An 18,289-nucleotide genomic window follows, 5' to 3' on the forward strand; every position below is an offset into this window, starting at 1 on the left:
TTGAGTAAGTAGTTCTAGTGCGAAAGGTTGCGAGTTTTGCCCTCATTTTGACAGAATGGGAAATTCACCAATCTAACTCCAGGAGAAGTCTAGGTGCTTCTAAATAGTGGTGATCCATGAGCCCTATCCTAACATCTCTGTTGGTACATGTAGAGCTGCTGGCGTAGGCCAACACCATACCAGCCTGTCCTCCTGCTGTATTCCACCTGGGTCCTGGAGTTTATTATATCTCCCATGACCGGAATCGGACAGAGAGGAGCCGGGGAAATGACCTGGTTAGGCCCAGGTAGGCTGGAACACAACCAAAGACACATTTAAAATAACCAAATCCTCAAACAAAAAGTGCCCTCTCTCTCTCTCGCGCTCACACGGCAAGCAGTTTATATACTCTAGTCAATCAGTCACTCAACCACAGCTGCCAGGACTCCGGACCGAAGCCACGCCCACCATCGTCAGCCGCAACTCAGCACACCTGTAATGACCAGAACAACACCACACACACATACACACACACACACACACACACACATACACGCACACACACACACACTACAAAGGAAGATTGGGAGAAAGAAAAACATGTCACACGTAACAGTATGGTTCTTTCCTAATGAAGACTTCCCTCTTTTTTCCTAGCCTCCTCAAAACTCATTGGAGGAGAAGATCCAAGAGGAGGGAGTTTGGATCTCCTCCTCCAATGAGGTTAGAGTAGTCGATGGAGAGACAGGGTGTGAGGAAACATAATCGATGACTAGAGAAATGCCTTCTGTCTAGCCATCTAGTTCACAGAGCGCTTTTTAGACACACACATTCATCTATACTTTACTCTTGAGTTTCCAGAATCTCGCAGGTGACCTTTACAAGGCACTGAAATTCTTGGGAAAACCACAAAAACAACAACGATGGATTGGATAGCGGTTTTCCAGATGCTCCAATAACTTTACAGTAGGGGTGTAACGATTCGTTTTAACAACGATTCGATTTGTATCACGATTCGTGGTTGTCGATACGATTCAAGGACGATATTGGTTCATTTAGAACGATCCGAAACGATTCAGTGACTTGAAATCGATTCAGTAACCTTTTAGCCAAAAATTCAACCAGTGTGACTGAAATAAATACCTGGATACTGGACAGTGCAGGTGAAGTTTCCTAGATTCCTGTTTCTTGTAAGGACCGCAATGGTGGCTTGATAATTTCTCGCTCGTCGGCTTCTCCTCTGTCGTCCGCCATGCTATGTTTTGTTGTCTTTGCGCCTTTGCGCTGCTGCTGGCGCGGGGCGATGACGTCACGGATAGGCAGACTGAATCGATTAATGTTTAAAGCCTTTATCATTAAAAGTGCTAAGAAAAAACATCCATATAAAGTCTGACGTGCTTAAATCCAATGGGTTATTTCCTAGTATCGATACAATCGATTTATTACATTTTAAAACGATGTTAGATTGATATATGTTGTCCAAAAGGCCAACTCGCCGAGCACAGATCGATGTAGTTGGATCATAGGAATATAAATCGATACATCGATGTAGGAGATGGATCGTTACACCCCTACTTTACAGTGTGTGGAAACTCATCTCATCCAGCAACATCTGTCAGATGGTTTCATGACCTTTGTAAACACTTCTTGAATAGTTAAGGGTTCATAAGATTGATATATCTCGTTGAATTGACACGTTTCAGATCTTCAACATCGCAAACCAGATGCAATGAATTTCAGCATCGAATTACTTTTCAAAATGTAAGGTGCCTAAAAAAAAACTAAAAAGACATTGTACTTCAAATTCTTCCGTGCAGCCAATTTTTCAGAGGAAATTGGCACCATTTTTTCAAACGATACATTTGTCTGTGGCCACAACATGACATGGCAGTACTCCTGGCCTGCACGTCATAATCAGTGAAGTTTCAAACATGTCCCTCTTCTGTTCCTCTCTCTGTTCCAAAAAACAGAGAAACAACAAGAAACACAGTGTAGCACATCTCCAAAAGGAGAAGTTAAACCAGAAAATAGACGTTGTGTGGGATTTCCTACCATAAGTATCATAACTAGCCCACTAATATAAGAACTGAAAATCATTTTTTAATTTCTTATATTAGTAATATACTTATATTAGTAATATACTGTAAGAATGCATAAATGAGTTATGGTTAAAGTGTCGTCGTCGTCGTCGGGTGAGGTTGTCTCTCTCTCTGGCGGGAGGTAAGCTTGGCTTATATGGCTTATATACATAGCTTGGGCTTTGTCGAGTAAAGCTTAAACTATGTATTTAGATTGTAGTTGGGTATTGTAGGTAGTTATCGTGGGTTGTTGTATGTAATTATTGTAGGTTAGTATTGTATTCACCTGAGCCCGGTGAAGCACGAACCTAGCTAATCCACTACCTGGACTAGCTAGCAGGTAGCTACTGGTAACTATTAGCAACTGTGGATAGTTGTTTCACGCCTGAGAGCACCTGTAAGTACGCCAGCTGGCTGCCTATAATAATTACATACAATAATTGCCTACCATTCAGCTGTTTTTCTAACCTCATTGTCTGAAGCGTTAACGTTAGGTAGTAAGTGGCTACTGTGCTTGAAATGTAGCTAGCTTGTTGCTACCTGGGTAGCTACTAAACAATGGCTGGAACGACCTAGCGAACAGACGCGAACTGGCTGAGTCGATTCAGTGGCTAGCTTTGCACTTGGCTAGCTAACAGTAGCTGCTAGGGGTAAGTTATAACCTACATTTGTGCTCCCTGCCTGTGCCATTAAACCCCTGCAACTCATCCAGAATGCCGCAGCCCGTCTGGTGTTCAACCTTCCCAAGTTATCTCACGTCACCCCGCTCCTCCGCACACTCCACTGGCTTCCAGTTGAAGCTCGCATCTGCTACAAGACCATGGTGCTTGCCTACGGAGCTGTGAGGGGAACGGCACCTCCGTACCTTCAGGCTCTGATCAGTCCCTACACCCAAACGAGGGCATTGCGTTCATCCACCTCTGGCCTGCTGGTCCCCCTACCTCTGCGGAAGCACAGTTCCCGCTCAGCCCAGTCAAAACTGTTCGCTGCTCTGGCACCCCAATGGTGGAACAAGCTCCCTTACGACGCCAGGACAGCGGAGTCACTCACCACCTTCCGGAGACACTTGAAACCCCACCTCTTTAAGGAATACCTGGGACAGGATAAAGTAATCCTTCTACCCCCCCTTACCCCACCCCACAAAAAATAAATAAAAAATAAATACATATTGTAAAGTGGTTATCCCACTGGCTATAAGGTGAATGCACCAATTTGTAAGTCGCTCTGGATAAGAGCGTCTGCTAAATGACGTAAATGTAAATGTTAATTCACAGCAGAGCCATAGATAAACAGTATGTCAGTGGAGGCTGCTTAGGTGAGGACGGCTCATAATGATGGCTGGAATGGAGTAAATGGAATGGTATCAAACACACACGTTCATGTGTTTGATACCAATCCATTAACTCCATTCCAGCCTTTACACTCCATTCCGGCCATTATTATGAGCAGTCCTCCCCTCAGCAGCCTCCACTGATATATAGAGATCCATGGATAGACTATGGGCTTGTTCAACTTTGCAGCTGACTGACTGATCTACAAATCACCTTGCATCATAAATAACTACTCATTATTATTTGTAGATCAGTCAGTCACCATTCACCCACAATGCATCATGGATTTTATCCTCTTGAACACGGCCATAGGCTAGATACATAGATAGTGAGCCATTTACCCACAATGCATCATGGATTTGATTCTCTGGAACACGGCCATAGGCTAGATACGTAGATAGCGAGCCATTTACCCACAATGCATCATGGATTTGATGCTCTGGAACACGGCCATAGGCTAGATACGTAGATAGCGAGCCATTTACCTACAATGCATCATGGATTTGATGCTCTGGAACACGGCCATAGGCTAGATACGTAGATAGCGAGCCATTTACCCACAATGAATCATGGATTTGATGCTCTGGAACATGGCCATAGGCTAGATACGTAGATAGCGAGCCATAGGTAGAGAGACATTTAATTAGTTTGTTAATTGACTGCAGGGCCCAATGGTTAAGTGAAAGGTTGGCTAACAGGCTAGCTAGTGCCCTGGGACAGTAAAAGGTTGGCTAACAGGCTATCTAGTGCCCTGGGACAGTAAAAGGTTGGCTAACAGGCTATCTAGTGCCCTGGGACAGTAAAAGGTTGGCTAACAGGCTAGCTAGTGCCCTGGGACAGTAAAAGGTTGGTAAAGTCAAGTTTATTTCATTTGCACAGAATACACATGGTGTACACAGTACAATTACATGCTGACTGGTGCCCTCTGGGTCAGGGCTGAAGGATCAAGCAAAAGGAGGAGGGGGTGGGCTGTGAGTATCTCATATGGCTCTGCCAACATTCCCAATTGACTGGACTAATGTGAGGCCCCCTTTGGCATATCAGACCACACCTCCATTCTGCTCCTCCCGCGTATAGGCAGATATTAAAACAGGAAGCTAGCTATCGAATTTTAGCCATATTAGCATAGACATGACATCAAATCATCTCGAAACAAGACATGGTATCAAAAACAAGATACAGTGAGGGAAAAAAGTATTTGATCCCCTGCTGATTTTGTACGTTTGCCCACTGACAAAGAAATGATCAGTCTATAATTTTAATGGTAGGTTTATTTGAACAGTGAGAGACAGAATAACAACAAAAAAATCCAGAAAAACGCATGTCAAAAATTTGCATTTTAATGAGGGAAATAAGTATTTGACTCCCTCTGCAAAACATGACTTAGTACTTGGTGGCAAAACCCTTGTTGGCAATCACAGAGGTCAGAGGTTTCTTGTAGTTGGCCACCAGGTTTGCACACATCTCAGGAGAGATTTTGTTCCACTCCTCTTTGCAGATCTTCTCCAAGTCATTAAGGTTTCGAGGCTGACTTTTGGAAACTCTAACCTTCAGCTCCCTCCACAGCTTTTCTATGGGATTAATGTCTGGAGACTGGCTAGGCCACTCCAGGACCTTAATGTGCTTCTTCTTGAGCCACTCCTTTGTTGCCTTGGCCGTGTGTTTTGGGTCATTGTCATGCTGGAATACCCATCCACGACCCATTTTCAATGCCCTGACTGAGGGAAGGAGGTTCTCACCCAAGATTTGACGGTACATGGCCCCGTCCATCGTCCCTTTGATGCGGTGAAGTTGTCCTGTCCCCTTAGCAGAAAAATACCCCCAAAGCATAATGTTTCCACCTCCATGATTGACTGTGGGGATGGTGTTCTTGGGGTCATAGGCAGCATTCCTCCTCCTCCAAACATGGATTTTGGTCTCATCTGACCACAACACTTTCACCCAGTTCTCCTCTGAATCATTCAGATGTTCATTGGCAAACTTCAGACAGCCCTGTATATGTGCTTTCTTGAGCAGGGGGACCTAGCAGGCGCTGCAGGATTTCAGTTCTTCACTGCATAGTGTTTTACCAATTGTTTTCTTGGTGCCTATGATCCCATCTGCCTTGAGATCATTGACAAGATCCTCCCGTGTAGTTCTGGTCTGATTCCTCACCATTCTCATGATCATTGCAACTCCACGAGGTGAGATCTTGCATGGAGCCCCAGGCCAGGCCGAGACAGTTATTTTGTGTTTCTTCCATTTGCGAGCGAATAATCGCACCAACTGTTGTCACCTTCTCACCAAGCTGCTTGGCGATGGTCTTGTAGCCCATTCCAGCCTTGTGTAGGTCTACAATCTTGTCCCTGACATCCTTGGAGAGCTCTTTGGTCTTGCCATGGTGGAGAGTTTGGAATCTGATTGATTGATTGGACTGGTGTCTTTTATACAGGTAACAAGCTGAGCTTAGGAGCACTCCCTTTAAGAGTGTGGTCCTAATCTCAGCTCGTTACCTATATAAAAGACACCTGGGAGCCAGAAATCTTTCTGATTGAGAGGGGTCAAATACTTATTTCCCTCATTAAAATGCAAATCAATTTATAACATTTTTGACATGCGTTTTTCTGGATTATTTTGTTGTTATTCTGTCTCTCACTGTTCAAATAAACCTACCATTAAAATTATAGACTGATCATTTCTTTGTCAGTGGGCAAACGTACAAAATCAGCAGGGGATCAAATACTTATTTCCCTCACTGTACAACGTGCTGAAATGAGCCACCTACGATTCCCCACATGGCAGCTTCTAGTCATTGTTGCTAGGTATCTGACCATTCAAAATCATTATACCACATGGCCTTCTGCCTCATCGATGCTTACGCATCATTTTCGTGATCCTGTCAGCCAACCTGTCTGTTCAGCGTTGGTCTGACCAATCGGAATCCATGCTACAGGACTGTTTTGATCACGAGTACTGGGATATGTTCTGGGTCACCTCTGGGAAGAACATCGACAACTACCTCGACAAGACGGAGCTGCTCTTTCTCCCGGGGAAGGCCTGCTCACTCCAAGACCTCTCCATCATGGTTAACAACTCCACGGTGTCCCCCTCCCAGAGTGCAAAAAATAACCTTGGCGTGACCCTGGACAACACCCTGTCGTTCTTTGCAAACATCAAAGCAGTTACTCGCTCCTGCAGGTTCATGCTCTACAACATCCATAGAGTACGACCCTACCTCACACAGGAAGAGGCGCAGGTCCTAATCCAGGCACTTGTCCTCTCCCGTCTGGATTACTGCAACTCACTGTTGGCTGGGCTCCCTGCTTGTGCCATCAAACCCCTGAAACTTATCCAGAACGCTGCAGCCCACCTGGTGTTCAACCTTCCCAAATTCTCCCACGTCACCCCGCTCCTCCGCACACTCATCTGGCATCTAGACCATGGTACATGCAAGACCATGGTGCTTACCTACAGAACAGCAAGAGGAAATGCCCCTCCCACCCCTTCAGGCTATGCTCAAACCATACACCCCAACCCGAGTACTACGTGCTGCCACCTCTGGTCTCTTGGCCCTCCCACCCCTATGGGAGGGCAGCTCCTGCTCAGCCCAGTCTAAGCTCTTCTCTGTCCTGGTACCCCATTGGTGGAACCAGCTTCCCACTGAAGCTAGGACAGCAGACTCCCTGCCCATCTCCCGAAAACATCTGAAACCCTCTTCAAAGAGTATCTTAAAAAATCCCACAGCACCCCTCTTCTTCAAGCATGTTAACCTTTGCAAAGTTGCTTCCTGATAGACCAACCCCAGGTGGTGAGGGTAGGCAACAACACCTCCTCCACGCTGACCCTCAACACACGTGCCCCACAGGGGTGCGTGCTCAGCCCCCTTCTGTACTCCTTGTTCACCCATGACTGCCTGGCTTCACACGACTCCAACTAAATGATCAAGTTTGCTGACGACACGACAGTGGTAGGCCTGATTACCAACAACGACGAGACAGCCTACAGGGAGGAGGTTAGAGCCCTGGCATAGTGGTGCCAGGAAAATAACTTCTCCTTCAACGTCAACAAAACAAAGGAGCTGATTGTGGACTACAGGACAGAAGAGGGGGCACGCCCCCATCCACATCGACGGGGCTGCAGTAGAGAGGGTCAAAAGCTTGAAGTTCCTTGGCGTGCACATCAATGAGGACCTGAAATGGTTCCACCACACCAACACCGTGGTGAAGAAGGCCAAACTCAGGCGGCTGGAGAAAGTCTGCATGGCCCCTAAGACCCTCACAATCTTCTACAGATGCACCATTGAGAGCATTCTGTCGGGCTGCATCACTGCCTGGTACAGCAACTGCACCGCCCTCAACCGCATGGCTCTCCAGAGGGTGGCGCAGTCAGCCCAACGCATCACCGAGTGGCACGTTGCCTGCCCTCCAGGACATTTACAGAACTCAGTGTCAAAGGAAGGCCAAAAAAGATCATTAAAGGAACATTCCACAGCTTGTCTCCACGACTCCACAGCAAGTTGTTAGTGGCCTTAGTTATCCAAATTCCCTGAACATTTTAACACTTTTTTGGAGCAAATAAGCGATAAAATAGCCTTTTATCAAACCAGGAAGTCATTTGTTAGAACTACAGCTTCCATGATGCTTTGCGTCTGGAAGGCGGGTACAGGGAGGAGCGTCTAAGCTAAATGGGTCTTAGCTGGGCGCTAGCTCTGGATCTAAACATACCAGACAGAACTCGAAGTCGATCTAGTAACGATACACAACAGCACTACAGGAAATTATGCCGATAGAAAAACATTAGCTAGCAGGCACAAAACATTCATTCTGTCTGTTGTCATCTGTCCTCTTGGCCCCTCTGGTTTAGCCTGTCCTCCAGCCTTCTGTGCCCTGTCCCACTCATTACAACAAACACTGTCTCTGTAGCCATCACTGTCTGTGCATTTACATTTTAGTCATTTAGCAGACGCTCTTATCCAGAGCGACTTACAGGAGCAATTAGGGTTAAGTGCCTTGCTTAAGGGCACATCGACAGATTTTTCACCTAGTCGGCTCAGGGATTAGAACCAGTGACCTTTTGGTTATTGGCACAACGTTCTTACCCACTACGCTACCTGCCGCCCCAGTAGTCAGTGTTTGCGTGAGCTTCCCCAGCTTTGTTGCTGCTCGCGTCTTTGTTGTTTTTGTTTGTTTACTCATGGGTTTGCGTCAATATGCGGACTACTTTCACTGGGAGGAGCTACTGAATATTAGGGACTGGGAGGAGCTATTGATTATTAGGGACACATTGCCAACTGGTTTGTGCCCCGAAAATTCTGTCCTCATGCACAAAATATTGCGAAAGTACGAGTCGGTCTACTAGCCGGGACTATGAAGCTGTACACCGGAGGAGAAGGGGACGGCGCGCTGGGGCTCTGGTGTGCTTTAGGAGACGGGCCTCTGTGATTCGCTTCCTGGTTCCTCTCCAACAAAACTGACGGAAACTAATCAGCCTATACTTCAGAGTATTCTGTTTTCTGTTTACTGTTCCAATATTGTATTCTGTGAATTCTGTTTGTACTGTCTATTGTCTTTTGCTGGCAGTGCCTTCTCACTAAGTCAAATTCCGGGTATGTGTAATTGTAGTTGGCGAATAAAGGTGATTCATCAACACTTGATAAAAGTTGTAATCGTCCAACTCTGCAGGGGGCACATCGCTATGCAGCAGCACACTATACATTAGTAGCGACTGTAGCAACAAGAGAAGCACTCTGACTGACACAGAACTACAGTCTCATGGTTGTTTAACTACGAACGCACACTTTTTCAAATTCCCCAAATTCAGGGGTGGGACAAGCGGAGATCAGGAAATCAACCTCACTCATCCCTAAAACTCGTTGTAGTTTTCAAAAAACACGTGATCACCCCCAAGTACGTCACTGAGGATAAAATCTGTAAAATAACCATACATAGCTTTTGATCTGGATGAAGAGAGAGAAGCAGAATGGAGAGAGAAGCAGAAAGGAGAGAGAAGCAGAATGGAGAGAGAGAAGTAGAATGGAGAGAGAGAGAAGCAGAATGGAGAAAGAGAGAAGCAGAATGGAGAGAGAGAAGGAGAATGGAGAGAGAGAAGCAGAATGGAGAGAGAGAGAAGCAGAATGGAGAGAGAGAAGGAGAATGGAGAGAGAGAAGCAGAATGGAGAGAGAGAAGCAGAATGGAGAGAGAGAAGGAGAATGGAGAGAGAGAAGCAGAATGGAGAGAGAGAAGCAGAATGGGAAAGTTTAGTAGAATGGAGAGAGAGAAGCAGAATAGAGAGAGAGAAGCAGAATGGAGAGAGAGAAGCAGAATGGAGATAGAGGGAAGCGGAATGGGAAAGTTTAGTAGAATAGAGAGAGAGAAGCAGAATGGAGAGAGAGAAGCAGAATGGAGAGAGAGAGAAGCAGAATGGAGAGAGAGAAGCAGAATGGAGAGAGATAAGCAGAATGGAGAGAGAGAAGGAGAATGGAGAGAGAGAAGCAGAATGGGAAAGTTTAGTAGAATGGAGAGAGAGAAGCAGAATAGAGAGAGAGAAGCAGAATGGAGAGAGAGAAGCAGAATGGAGATAGAGGGAAGCGGAATGGGAAAGTTTAGTAGAATGGAGAGAGAGAAGCAGAATGGAGAGAGAGAAGCAGAATGGAGAGAGAGAAGCAGAATGGAGAGAGAGAGAAGCGGAATGGGAAAGTTTAGTAGAATGGAGAGAGAGAGAAGCAGAATGGAGAGAGAGAAGCAGAATGGAGAGAGAGAAGCAGAATGGAGAGATAGAAGCAGAATGGAGAGAGAGAAGCAGAATGGAGAGAGAGAAGCAGAATGGAGAGAGAGAAGCAGAATGGAGAGAGAGAAGCAGAATGGAGAGAGAGAGAGAAGCAGAATGGAGAGAGAGAAGCAGAATGGAGAGAGAGAGAAGCAGAATAGAGAGAGAGAAGCGGATTGGGAAAGTTTAGTAGAATGGAGAGAGAGAGAAGCAGAATGGAGAGAGAGAGAAGCAGAATGGAGAGAGAGAGAAGCAGAATGGAGAGAGTGAAGAAGAATGGAGAGAGAGATGCAGAATGGAGAGAGAGAAGCAGAATGGAGTGAGCGAAGCAGAATGGAGAGAGAGAGAAGCAGAATGGAGAGAGAGAAGCAGAATGGAGAGAGAGAGAAGCAGAATGGAGAGAGCGAAGCAGAATGGAGAGAGAGAGAAGCAGAATGGAGAGAGAGAAGCAGAATGGAGAGAGAGAAGCAGAATGGAGAGAGAGAAGCAGAATAGAGAGAGAGAGAAGCAGAATGGAGAGAGAGAAGCAGAATGGAGAGAGAGAAGCAGAATGGAGAGAGAGAGAAGCAGAATAGAGAGAGAGAGAAGCAGAATGGAGAGAGAGAAGCAGAATGGAGAGAGAGAAGCAGAATGGAGAGAGAGAGATGCACAATGGAGAGAGAGAGAAGCAGAATGGAGAGAGAGAAGCAGAATAGAGAGAGAGAGAAGCAGAATGGAGAGAGAGAAGCAGAATGAGAGAGATAAAAGCAGAATGGAGAGAGAGAGAAGCAGAATGGAGAGAGAGAAGCAGAATGGAGAGAGAGAAGCAGAATGGAGAGAGAGAAGCAGATTGGAGAGAGAGAAGCAGAATGGAGAGAGAGAAGCAGAATGGAGAGAGAAGCAGAATGGAGAGAGAGAAGCAGAATGGAGAAAGAAGCAGAATGTAGAGAGAGAAGCAGAATGGAGAGAGAGAGAAGCAGAATGGAGAGAGAGAGAAGCAGAATGGAGAGAGAGAAGCAGAATGGAGAGAGAGAAGCAGAATGGAGAGAGAGAAGCAGAATGGAGAGAGAAGCCGAATGTAGAGAGAGAAGCAGAATGGAGAGAGAGAAGCAGAATGGAGAGAGAGAAGCAGAATGGAGAGAGAGAAGCAGAATGGAGAGAGAGAAGCAGAATGGAGAGAGAGAAGCAGAATGGAGAGAGAGAAATAGAATGGAGAGAGAGAGAAGCAGAATGGAGAGAGAGAGAAGCAGAATGGAGAGAGAGAAATAGAACGGAAAGAGAGAGAAGCAGAATGGAGAGAGAAGCAGAATGGAGAGAGAGATAAGCAGAATGGACATAGAGAAGCAGAATGGAGAGAGAGAAGCAGAATGGAGAGAGAGAAGCAGAATGGAGAGAGAGAATCAGAATGGAAAGATAGAGAAGCAGAATAGAGAGAGAGAGATGCAGAATGGAGAGAGGGATGAGCAGAATGGAGAGAGAGAAGCAGAATGGAAAGAGAGAGAAGCAGAATGGAGAGAGAGAGAAGCAGAATGGAGAGAGAGAAATAGGATGGAGAGAGAGAGAAGCGGAATAGAGAGAGAGAATCAGAATGGAGAGAGAGAGAAGCAGAATGGAGAGAGAGAGAAGCAGAATGGAGAGAGTGAAGAAGAATGGAGAGAGAGATGCAGAATGGAGAGAGTGAAGCAGAATGGAGAGAGAGAGAAGCAGAATGGAGAGAGAGAAGCAGAATGGAGAGAGAGAAGCAAAATGGAAAGAGAGAGAAGCAGAATGGAGAGAGAGAGAAGCAGAATGGAGAGAGAGAAATAGAATGGAGAGAGAGATCAGCAGAATAGAGAGAGAGAATCAGAATGGAGAGAGATATAAGCAGAATGGAGAGAGAGAAGCAGAATAGAGAGAGAGAAGCAGAATGGAGAGAGAGAAGCAGAATGGAGAGAGAAGCAGAATGGAGAGACAGAATCAGAATGGAAAGAGAGAGAAGCAGAATGGAGAGAGAGAGAAGCAGAATGGAGAGAGAAGCAGAATGGAGAGTCAGAGAAGCAGAATGGAGAGAGAGAAGCAGAATTGAGAGAGAGAAGCAGAATAGAGAGAGAGAATCAGAATGGAGAGAGATATAAGCGGAATGGGAAAGTTTAGTAGAATGGAAAGAGAGAGAATCAGAATGGAGATAGAGAAGCAGAATGGAGAGAGAGAAGAAGAATGGAGAGAGAGAAATAGAATGGAGAGAGAGAGAAGCAGAATGGAGAGAGAGAAGAAGAATGGAGAGAGAGAAGCAGAATGGAGAGAGAGAAGCAGAATAGAGAGAGAGAAGCAGAATTGAGAGAGAGAAGCAGAATGGAGAGAGAGAAGCAGAATGGAGAGAGAGAAGCAGAATGGAGAGAGAGAAAAGCAGAATGGAGAGAGTGAAGAAGAATGGAGAGAGAGAGAAGCAGAATGGAGAGAGTGAAGAAGAATGGAGAGAGAGAGAAGCAGAATGGAGAGAGAGAAGCAGAATGGAGAGAGAGAAGCAGAATGGAGAGAGAAAGAAGCAGAATAGAGAGAGAGAGAAGCAGAATGGAGAGAGAGAAGCAGAATGGAGAGAGAGAAGCAGAATGGAGAGAGAGAAGCAGAATGGAGAGAGAGAAGAAGAATGGAGAGAGAGAAGCAGAATGGGAAAGTTTAGTAGAATGGAGAGAGAGAAGCAGAATAGAGAGAGAGAAGCAGAATGGAGAGAGAGAAGCAGAATGGAGAGGGAGGGAAGCGGAATTGGAAAGTTTAGTAGAATGGAGAGAGAGAAGCAGAATGGAGAGAGAGAAGCAGAATGGAGAGAGAGAAGCAGAATGGAGAGAGAGAGAAGCGGAATGGGAAAGTTTAGTAGAATGGAGAGAGAGAGAAGCAAAATGGAGAGAGAGAAGCAGAATGGAGAGAGAGAAGCAGAATGGAGAGAGAGAGAAGCAGAATGGAGAGAGAGAGAAGCAGAATGGAGAGAGAGAGAAGCAGAATGGAGAGAGTGAAGAAGAATGGAGAGAGAGATGCAGAATGGAGAGAGAGAAGCAGAATGGAGAGAGAGAAGCAGAATGGAGAGAGAGAGAAGCAGAATGGAGAGAGAGAGAAGCAGAATGGAGAGAGAGAGAAGCAGAATGGAGAGAGTGAAGAAGAATGGAGAGAGAGATGCAGAATGGAGAGAGAGAAGCAGAATGGAGAGAGCGAAGCAGAATGGAGAGAGAGAGAAGCAGAATGGAGAGAGAGAGAAGCAGAATGGAGAGAGAGAGAAGCAGAATGGAGAGAGCGAAGCAGAATGGAGAGAGAGAGAGGCAGAATGGAGAGAGAGAAGCAGAATGGAGAGAGAGAAGCAGAATGGAGAGAGAGAAGCAGAATGGAGATAGAGAAGCAGAATGGAGAGAGAGAAGCAGAATGGAGAGAGAGAAGCAGAATGAGAGAGAGAAGCAGAATGGAGAGAGAGAAATAGAATGGAGAGAGAGAGAAGCAGAATGGAGAGAGAGAGAAGCAGAATGGAGAGAGAGAAATAGAACGGAAAGAGAGAGAAGCAGAATGGAGAGAGAAGCAGAATGGAGAGAGAGATAAGCAGAATGGACATAGAGAAGCAGAATGGAGAGAGAGAAGCAGAATGGAGAGAGAGAAGCAGAATGGAGAGAGAGAATCAGAATGGAAAGAGAGAGAAGCAGAATAGAGAGAGAGAGAAGCAGAATGGAGAGTGGGATGAGCAGAATGGAGAGAGAGAAGCAGAATGGAAAGAGAGAGAAGCAGAATGGAGAGAGAGAGAAGCAGAATGGAGAGAGAGAAATAGAATGGAGAGAGAGAGAAGCGGAATAGAGAGAGAGAATCAGAATGGAGAGAGAGAGAAGCAGAATGGAGAGAGAGATAAGCAGAATGGAGAGAGAGAAGCAAAATGGAAAGAGAGAGAAGCAGAATGGAGAGAGAGAGAAGCAGAATGGAGAGAGAGAAATAGAATGGAGAGAGAGATCAGCAGAATAGAGAGAGAGAATCAGAATGGAGAGAGATATAAGCAGAATGGAGAGAGAGAAGCAGAATAGAGAGAGAGAAGCAGAATGGAGAGAGAGAAGCAGAATGGAGAGACAGAATCAGAATGGAAAGAGAGAGAAGCAGAATGGAGAGAGAGAGAAGCAGAATGGAGAGAGAAGCAGAATGGAGAGAGAGAAGCAGAATTGAGAGAGAGAAGCAGAATAGAGAGAGAGAATCAGAATGGAGAGAGATATAAGCGGAATGGGAAAGTTTAGTAGAATGGAAAGAGAGAGAATCAGAATGGAGATAGAGAAGCAGAATGGAGAGAGAGAAGCAGAATGGAGAGAGAGAAATAGAATGGAGAGAGAGAGAAGCAGAATGGAGAGTCAGAGAAGCAGAATGGAGAGAGAGAAGCAGAATTGAGAGAGAGAAGCAGAATGGAGAGAGAGAAGCAGAATGGAGAGAGAAGCAGAATGGAGAGACAGAATCAGAATGGAAAGAGAGAGAAGCAGAATGGAGAGAGAGAGAAGCAGAATGGAGAGAGAAGCAGAATGGAGAGAGAGAAGCAGAATGGAGAGAGAGAAGCAGAATGGAGAGAGAGAAGCAGAATGGAGAGAGAGAAGCAGAATGGAGAGAGCGAAGCAGAATGGAGAGAGAGAGAAGCAGAATGGAGAGAGAGAAGCAGAATGGAGAGAGAGAGAAGCAGAATGGAGAGAGCGAAGCAGAATGGAGAGAGAGAGAGGCAGAATGGAGAGAGAGAAGCAGAATGGAGAGAGAGAAGCAGAATGGAGAGAGAGAAGCAGAATGGAGATAGAGAAGCAGAATGATGAGAGAGAGAAGCAGAATAGAGAGAGAGAGAAGCAGAATGGAGAGAGAGAAGGAGAATGGAGAGAGATAAGCAGAATGGAGAGAGAGAGAAGCAGAATGGAGAGAGAGAAGCAGAATGGAGAGAGAGAAGCAGAATGGAGAGAGAGAAGCAGAATGGAGAGAGAGAAGCAGAATGGAGAGAGAAGCCGAATGTAGAGAGAGAAGCAGAATGGAGAGAGAGAAGCAGAATGGAGAGAGAGAAGCAGAATGGAGAGAGAGAAGCAGAATGGAGAGAGAGAAGCAGAATGGAGAGAGAGAAGCAGAATGGAGAGAGAGAAATAGAATGGAGAGAGAGAGAAGCAGAATGGAGAGAGAGAGAAGCAGAATGGAGAGAGAGAAATAGAACGGAAAGAGAGAGAAGCAGAATGGAGAGAGAAGCAGAATGGAGAGAGATAAGCAGAATGGACATAGAGAAGCAGAATGGAGAGAGAGAAGCAGAATGGAGAGAGAGAAGCAGAATGGAGAGAGAGAATCAGAATGGAAAGAGAGAGAAGCAGAATAGAGAGAGAGAGAGAAGCAGAATGGAGAGAGGGATGAGCAGAATGGAGAGAGAGAAGCAGAATGGAAAGAGAGAGAAGCAGAATGGAGAGAGAGAGAAGCAGAATGGAGAGAGAGAAATAGAATGGAGAGAGAGAGAAGCGGAATAGAGAGAGAGAATCAGAATGGAGAGAGAGAGAAGCAGAATGGAGAGAGAGATAAGCAGAATAGAGAGAGAGAAGCAGAATAGAGAGAGAGAAGCAGAATGGAAAGAGAGAGAAGCAGAATGGAGAGAGAGAGAAGCAGAATGGAGAGAGAGATAAGCAGAATGGAGAGAGAGAAGCAAAATGGAAAGAGAGAGAAGCAGAATGGAGAGAGAGAGAAGCAGAATGGAGAGAGAGAAATAGAATGGAGAGAGAGATCAGCAGAATAGAGAGAGAGAATCAGAATGGAGAGAGATATAAGCAGAATGGAGAGAGAGAAGCAGAATAGAGAGAGAGAAGCAGAATGGAGAGAGAGAAGCAGAATGGAGAGAGAAGCAGAATGGAGAGACAGAATCAGAATGGAAAGAGAGAGAAGCAGAATGGAGAGAGAGAGAAGCAGAATGGAGAGAGAAGCAGAATGGAGAGAGAGAAGCAGAATTGAGAGAGAGAAGCAGAATAGAGAGAGAGAATCAGAATGGAGAGAGATATAAGCGGAATGGGAAAGTTTAGTAGAATGGAAAGAGAGAGAATCAGAATGGAGATAGAGAAGCAGAATGGAGAGAGAGAAGCAGAATGGAGAGAGAGAAATAGAATGGAGAGAGAGAGAAGCAGAATGGAGAGTCAGAGAAGCAGAATGGAGAGAGAGAAGCAGAATTGAGAGAGAGAAGCAGAATGGAGAGAGAGAAGCAGAATGGAGAGGGAGGGAAGCGGAATGGGAAAGTTTAGTAGAATGGAAAGAGAGAGAATCAGAATGGAGATAGAGAAGCAGAATGGAGAGAGAGAAGCAGAATGGAGAGAGAGAGAAGCGGAATGGGAAAGTTTAGTAGAATGGAGAGAGAGAGAAGCAGAATGGAGAGAGAGAAGCAGAATGGAGAGAGATAAGCAGAATGGAGAGAGAGAAGAAGAATGGAGAGAGAGAAGCAGAATGGAGAGAGAGAAGCAGAATAGAGAGAGAGAAGCAGAATTGAGAGAGAGAAGCAGAATGGAGAGAGAGAAGCAGAATGGAGAGAGAGAAGCAGAATGGAGAGAGAGAAAAGCAGAATGGAGAGAGTGAAGAAGAATGGAGAGAGAGAGAAGCAGAATGGAGAGAGTGAAGAAGAATGGAGAGAGAGAGAAGCAGAATGGAGAGAGAGAAGCAGAATGGAGAGAGAGAAGCAGAATGGAGAGAGAAAGAAGCAGAATAGAGAGAGAGAGAGGCAGAATGGAGAGAGAGAAGCAGAATTGAGAGAGAGAAGCAGAATGGAGAGAGAGAAGCAGAATGGAGAGAGAGAAGCAGAATGGAGAGAGAGAAGCAGAATGGGAAAGTTTAGTAGAATGGAGAGAGAGAAGCAGAATAGAGAGAGAGAAGCAGAATGGAGAGAGAGAAGCAGAATGGAGAGGGAGGGAAGCGGAATGGAGAGAGAGAAGCAGAATGGAGAGAGAGAGAAGCGGAATGGGAAAGTTTAGTAGAATGGAGAGAGAGAGAAGCAGAATGGAGAGAGAGAAGCAGAATGGAGAGAGAGAAGCTGAATGGAGAGAGAGAGAAGCAGAATGGAGAGAGAGAGAAGCAGAATGGAGAGAGAGAGAAGCAGAATGGAGAGAGTGAAGAAGAATGGAGAGAGAGATGCAGAATGGAGAGAGAGAAGCAGAATGGAGAGAGAGAAGCAGAATGGAGAGAGAGAGAAGCAGAATGGAGAGAGAGAGAAGCAGAATGGAGAGAGAGAGAGAAGCAGAATGGAGAGAGTGAAGAAGAATGGAGAGAGAGATGCAGAATGGAGAGAGAGAAGCAGAATGGAGAGAGCGAAGCAGAATGGAGAGAGAGAGAAGCAGAATGGAGAGAGAGAAGCAGAATGGAGAGAGAGAGAAGCAGAATGGAGAGAGCGAAGCAGAATGGAGAGAGAGAGGCAGAATGGAGAGAGAGAAGCAGAATGGAGAGAGAGAAGCAGAATGGAGATAGAGAAGCAGAATGATGAGAGAGAGAAGCAGAATAGAGAGAGAGAGAAGCAGAATGGAGAGAGAGAAGCAGAATGGAGAGAGAGAAGCAGAATGGAGAGAGAGAGAAGCAGAATAGAGAGAGAGAGAAGCAGAATGGAGAGAGAGAAGCAGAATGGAGAGAGAGAAGCAGAATGGAGAGAGAGAGATGCACAATGGAGAGAGAGAGAAGCATAATGGAGAGAGAGAGAAGCAGAATAGAGAGAGAGAAGCAGAATGGAGAGAGAGAAGCAGAATGAGAGAGAGAAAAGCAGAATGGAGAGAGAGAGAAGCAGAATGGAGAGAGAGAAGCAGAATGGAGAGAGAGAAGCTGAATGGAGAGAGAGAAGCAGATTGGAGAGAGAGAAGCAGAATGGAGAGAGAGAAGCAGAATGGAGAGAGAAGCAGAATGGAGAGAGAGAAGCAGAATGGAGAGAGAAGCAGAATGTAGAGAGAGAAGCAGAATGGAGAGAGAGAGAAGCAGAATGGATAGAGAGAGAAGCAGAATGGAGAGAGAGAAATAGAATGGAGAGAGAGAGAAGCGGAATGGGAAAGTTTAGTAGAATGGAGAGAGAGAGAAGCAGAATGGAGAGAGAGAAGCAGAATAGAGAGAGAGAATCAGAATGGAGAGAGATATAAGCGGAATGGGAAAGTTTAGTAGAATGGAAAGAGAGAGAATCAGAATGGAGATAGAGAAGCAGAATGGAGAGAGAGAAGCAG

The sequence above is a fragment of the Coregonus lavaretus genome (assembly GCF_964263955.1).
Source record: "Coregonus lavaretus genome assembly, chromosome: 14".
Classification (NCBI taxonomy): domain Eukaryota; kingdom Metazoa; phylum Chordata; class Actinopteri; order Salmoniformes; family Salmonidae; genus Coregonus; species Coregonus lavaretus.